Here is a 6859-nt window from a genome sequence, read left to right as displayed (position 1 = left end):
AGAGTTCTCCTCACTGAAGAATGCAGTGCAGTCATTCTGAAAAGCTTTCCTGAAAAGCTTAAAGACCCTGGGAGCTTTCTGATACCATGCACACTAGAAGGTAATTGCACCAAGACAGCTTTATGTGATCTGGGAGCAAGCATCAATTTAATGCCCTTGTTTGTGATGAAGAAGTTGCAAATTCAAGAGGCACAACTCACATGGATAGCATTACAGATGGCAGACAAATCTATGAAGCCTGCATACGGATTAGTGGAGAATATCTTGGTCAAAGTGGGTAAGTTCTTCCTCCCAGCAGATTTTGTGATTCTTGACACAGGGGAGGATGAGAATGCCTCTATAATTCTAGGAAGACCATTTCTAGCCATTGGAAGAGCTCTGATTGATGTGAAAAAAGGTGAATTAGTGCTTAGAGTGCATAATGAGCAACTGGTCTTTCATGTCTTCAAAGATATACATTCAGCAGGTGAAGAAGAGAGGTGCATGCAGACTGAGCTTATTGATCCAAACCTTCAAGAACCCCCTGATGACGGACAGCAGAATCTGCAGCTCAAACCTCCTTTAGTGACAACCGATAAAATTCCTCCTGACATCAAACCTAAGTTTGGTGTCGAGAATGCATCATCCACCACAAAGGAGGTCCCCAAAAGGAAGAAAGTACCCAAGGGATGGAGAAACAAAAAGATACCCACTGAAGGTTTCTCCCCAGGAATGAAGGTGGTGTTGACTAGGAATCCAGTATGAGTTTATACAGTAAACAGAATCCTCTCTCTGGAGCATATTGAGCTAATTTATGGAGACACAGGAAAGAAGTTCAAAGTAAGGGGTGAAGAGCTGAGCCCCTATGATCCTCCTCCTCAGAGGAGCTGACCGTCAAGCTAGTGACGGTAAAGAAGCGCTTGTCGGGAGGCAACCCGATAATTTTGTATCCTTAGTTATTTTTCGTAGTATTGATTTTCTTATTTATTTGATTTTTATTGAGTTTTTATTGTTTTTCTTTCGTTTTAAGTGTGTTCTGATCATGCAGCTATTTTAGAACAGGAACCAAACACTTCGGAAAAAAAAAAGAGCACACGACGCGCAAGCGTCGCTGATGCGTACGCGTCATATGTGTGTGCGTAAAAAATAAAAGTGAACAGAGAGTTGAGCAGGAGTGGCGTTGGAACTATGTTTTGCGCACAAACAAGCCCACGCGTACGCGTACCTCACGCATGCGCGTCGATTGCGCTTTTAGCCACCCACGCGTGCACGTCCCCACGCGTACGCGTGACCCTGCAAATCGGCGTAAATGAGTGTATGGCCAGAGAGTTATGATGGTGGGGGGCTGGAACCGTGCTGGGAGCACAAGCCCCACCACGCGTACGCATGCACGTCGTTTTTCAATCCTAGCCATCCACGCGTACGCGTCCCAGATGCGTACGCGTCGCTTGAAATTAGCGCGATCCATGCGTACGCGTGCCTCACGCGTACGCGTCACATGCGACGCGCAATTAAACCATATCAGCGCCTGATTTCAAATCATCCACCCCCCCAATCCTAATTCTCTCTTGTTCTTTTATCATTTTATTCTTCTTTCATCATACTATTTATTTTTGTTTTCAGTTCTTCTTTGCTTGAGGACAAGCAAACCTTTAAGTTTGGTGTTGTCGCTTCGCTTATGGCTTTTTTGCTTATTTTAATAGCACCAAAGGGGGATGAATGTTCTTCCTGGAGGAATGAGATGGCCACTAGCATAACTGAGGTGGTTGAATTCCTTTCATTCTATTTCTCTTCTGTTCTTATTTTGTTATTTTCTATTTTCTGTTGCTTTGATTGTCTGCATGGTCTTTAGTACTTTCAGTTCTTAGAATTAGTTTCATTATGTTATTTGTCTCATGTACCGCTCACTGAACTTTAATCTAAAAAGAAAAAGAAAAAGAAGTGATGTATTGCATGAGAAATTGAGTTTATATTGAATAGCAGTCTTATTCACTTAAATGTGGTGGTATTTTCTATGACTCTGAATGCATGATATGAATAGTGCATATTTAAATTTGAATCAAAGAATGTTGATGTACAAGGAACAGGAATTTAGAGAACCATTATGAAGTCTCTGCAATAAGTAAAAGTTTAATCCTTGAAGCAAAAGAAACAACAAAAAAAAGGATATAAAAGCAAGGTCCAAGGCTCTGAGCATCAATGACTAGGGAGGTCAGACATGATTAAAAGCTCAAAGAGTTGTTTCCCTAGTTATATGCTTGTGGTGTTCTTGTGTCAAGTAATCCTTGAGACAAAACATTTAGAGTCGAGATCAATTACAATTAACAGAGTATGCCAAAGGCTTTGAGCACCACTGTCTGGGAGTAACTGAAAGAAAAATCAGAACTTAAAGAGAGTTCCCTAGTTAAGTGTTTGTGGTGTTTCTGTGTCAAGTGAAGCTTGAGACAAAACATTTAAAGTCACGGCTAGGCACAAGGTGCAAAGCACCAAAGAAAAGAAAAAAATTGCTGTGTTCAAGGGTTAAATTGAGTTACAAAAGATCAGAGAATTCATAATATTATCCGGATTCTAATTCCGAATGACAGTGACATCCTTCTGATTCAAAGGAGAGTGAAATGCCAAAACTATTCAAGATTGCAGTTGTAAACCCTACTGTAAGAAGAGACATGAGCTTAATCGAACTCTCATTCTCATGCAAATTCACATTCTAAGCTTATATTAGTTTGGTTTCTTGAGGACAAGCAACAATGATTAAGTGATTTACTTAGTTAGACAAACAGAAAAATAGTATATTGGTATTCAAAAGCATTAAACAATAATTCAGAAATTTAATAAAGCAAGCAGTAAACAAGTAGTGAATAATATATGGAGAAGCAGTTAAGGCTTCAGAGTTATCTATTTTCTGAATTGACTTTTCTTACTAACTATTTTAATCATGCAAGATTTAATTCATGGCAAACTATATGTGACTAAGCCCTAATTCCTTAGACCTTCTTAGTCTACTCTAACTTTCATCAACCGCCAATTCCTTGGTCACTTAATTACAATTAAAGGGTGAAGTTCAATTCTAGTTTATATGCCACAGAAATCCTAATTACCAAAATATAAGAGGATTATATGTCATGTATCCCGTTAAGTCCAGATAATTATGATTTGGGAGAATATATTTTCAAGCTGTTGTTCAAGTAAAGAGCTTTTCTAAGTTATACAAGAACTCAATTAGAAAAAAGGTCATACTTTCGTTCCAGCCAAATTCATAAAATAAAGAACAAAAATAATTCTTGAAATATAAATCAGTACATGAATTAAAATAGAAAAATAATAGTATCAATCCATACAATAGACAGAGCTCCTAACCTTAACAATAGAGGTTTAGTTGCTCATGGTTCAGAGAGAAAATAAGGATTGTAAGTTGGGCTGAGGTGGAATGAAAAGTTAACTAATTGGAATAGAATGATCCTCAAAAGGGAAGTTTCTTTTCCCTTTTATATCTAATCCTAAAAAATATATTTTCTAAAACTAAAATAATATCTTTTCCTATTTAAAAATAAAGTTTAAATCAGAATTAATTACAAAATCAGTGTTTTCTGCGTTTTCTGCACGTGGCGCATGTCACGCGTACGCGTCAGTCATGCGTACGCGTCAGGTACGCACACGCGTCATGGAAAGCTCCAAATCACGCGCATGCGTCAGGTACGCGCACGCGTCGCTTCTCGCTGTCATCTCCTTTAATTCTTGTGCTGATTCCATTTGTGCAAGCTTTCTCTCCATCCTTTAAGCCATTCCTGCCCTATATAGCCTTCTTCTTTTTTTCTGCGGAAGCTCCATCAAATACATCCGAATGCTACCTAAAATAAACAGAATTGTACACGACTCAAAGTAGCATCCATAGTGGCTAAAAGATAATTAATTATTGATTAAACTCAACAAATTAAATACAAATTCACTAGGAAAAGGCAGGAAAAATGCTCACGCATCAGGTGTCGCGAGCTCGAATCACACAATATGCGTGTCCTCCCTACGTACGGTGGCTTGTGCGGACGACAGCGCCAGTCGGAAGAGTGTCGATGCAATGTCCGACGGCGGCTGGTAACCGTGGCGGCACTGTATCGGCTTTTGCTTCGAGGAGAGAGTGAGAGAAGAAGTTCACACCATATTGAGAGAGGGAGGTAATCCTAATTTGATTCCATAACTGACGGGAATCATGATTTGATTCAAATTTTAAATTGGAAACTACTCAAAATTAATTAATTACCTATAATTTAATTAGGTAATTCTAATTTGATTCCATAACTGACGAAAATAATGATTTTATTCAAAATTAAATTGGAAACTATTCAAAATTAATTAATTTCCTCTAATTTAAATCTAATTTCAATTTAACCCATTGTATACATTGTATAAAACATACATTGACTCCTCATACTTTTCCAATCAAAATATACATTAAAAAATATAAATTTACAAACGTTTACATTATAAATTGCGACGAATTATGTGCAAATATAGTATTTATTTAGGGTAAAGTATATTTTTTGTCCCTGAAGTTTGACAAAAATTTCAAAAATAACCCTAAGTTTTATTTTGTTTCAATTTTGTCCTAAAAGTTTTCGATTTGCATCAAATATACCCTTGACGGCTAATTTTTCAAAAAATTTAAGACCAATTCAACAACAATTTCATAAGAACAACCCTCAACATAAGCAACTCAAGCATAATTTTCATGCATTATTGTTAGATTGGTCTTAAATTTTTTAAAAATTTACCCGTCGAGGGTATATTTGATGCAAATCGAAAACTTTTGGGACAAAATTGAAACAAAATAAAACTTAGGGGTATTTTTAAAACTTTTACCAAACTTCAGGGACAAAAAGTATACTTTACCCTATTTATTTATTTATCTTTAAAATTTCTAGTTTAAAGATTTAGCCAATGAGCATTTTTTTTCAAAAAATGAAAAAGTGAAATATCTATAATGCAATTAATTAATCTACAAACAAAAAAAAGTATTTATTCAAATTTGTATCTAAAAAATTTTGAAGTGGACATTTTAGTCCTCAATAAAATTTAATTACATAATTAGTTTTCAACTTTTTTTTAGCGTCCGTCACTTTAGTTTTTCTGTTAGTTTACTCAGTGACACCTTAATGGTGGAGTCCAATGTATCACATTAAGATGATGAGTCGAATGTTAAGTGACACGTTGGATGGAAGACAAAATGACCCCTGAAAAGGCAACTATAAAAATGTTCTTGTATGATGTTGTAAAGCCTGAAACCATGCTCTGAAGGTCATCATCGTCTTCATGTGCTACTCTGAAAATGTGAAACCATGGTAAGTGGAGGGAATTCGGCAAGCTCTTATCGTCGAGGGTTAGAGGTGGCGAAGATGGTAGTGCTAATAGTGCTTCAAGTGGCACCAAATTTAGAATTGCAAGAGGAAAGAATCCAAGATGCCACTGCAGAGCCTATGCCATTGTTGTGGAGTCTCGAACAAAGAAGAACTCAAAAAGACCTTTCTTTGGGTGTCCTTATTACAGGGTAAGGAACATAAAATATAATACTTTTTATTATGAATTGCAAAATTGTGTTCATGGGTTAACTCTGATTTTTTATATTTTACTATTCAATATAAAAGAATCTTTCACACTATAAATTCTTTATATGGTTTAACAAGATTTTTCTCTATGAAATGCAAGGTAGCTAGCATAATATTGTACTGGAAGAAAGGGTGAAGAAGTTGAAAGATTTGATAGATGAATTAGAGAAGAAGACTAAAAATGCAAATAAAAGGAAGGGGTGGAGCAGTCCATGCAGAAGTGTGCTTTTTTTCATGCTGAATTTTTTGGTTTGTCATTTTGTAGGAAGAATGTAGATAGAAAAAGAAGGGAATTAGGGGCTTATAATAAAAGGATATCTTGTAGTTGAATAAGTGATCAAAGTGTAATTGCGAATATTGTAGCCTTTTAGAATTGTTTAATAAATCATGTAATAATGCTCAAAGAACATGATTTTCATGCCAATATTGCTAATACTAGAATCATATGTATTCACAAAATAAAGCTCCAAGAACCTAATTTAATATAAATGAATTTACTCATTATCAAAATAGTTGAATAACCATAATTTTATATAATTGAAACCAAGCATCAAAGTTCTGAATATTCCAACAAAATTTTTTTAGCTAATTTATATGTGTTTCTAGCATCAAAGATACATTCCAAAAGTCTATCTTAAAGTTGCATAGTAGCACTACAGAACCACAATCTATTTCCAAAGGATTTCAAAAAACTAAACAAAATAACTACAGTCAACATGAGATCACAGAGCAGTATCATTTCTTCTTTTGGAGCTTGAGTCTTAGTATAAGCATGAACTTGAATATTCTGGCAGCAGTTCCAGAGCTTGCAGTAGCAATTGTTTCTGGGGAGACTCTTGATATCTGATTCGAATGGAGCGACCTAGGTACTGGTGCAAATGGGACTATAGGTGGAGGAGTTAGAGTAAGTGGAGGTGAAGGTCTTAGAGCTAGAACAAGTGTCTGAGGAGGTGTTGGAGTAGTAGCCAGAGCTACATCAGGTCTTAAAATTTATTGTTTGGGTTTTGAAGGCCTAAAACTTGTTGGTACAACTTGGTTGGATGAGGTAGTAATGTGCTCCTGATACAACACAAGATAACAAGATAAGTAAATACATAAATGGCATATAAATAATCCAATTTAATCCAATTTAGAATGGTACATGTGACTGTGGTTGAGGGGATGATAGGGTTACTTGTACTTCCTCATGTGACCCTGGTGCAGTGGTAGATCCACTTCCATTACCCTTATTCTTTGATGGGGTTTAGACCTTAGTGGTCCCTTGCATGTTTTTGCATTATGGT

The sequence above is a fragment of the Arachis ipaensis genome, chromosome B03 (assembly GCF_000816755.2).
Source record: "Arachis ipaensis cultivar K30076 chromosome B03, Araip1.1, whole genome shotgun sequence".
NCBI lineage: Eukaryota > Viridiplantae > Streptophyta > Magnoliopsida > Fabales > Fabaceae > Arachis > Arachis ipaensis.
Note: the sequence above shows the minus strand (reverse complement) of the source record.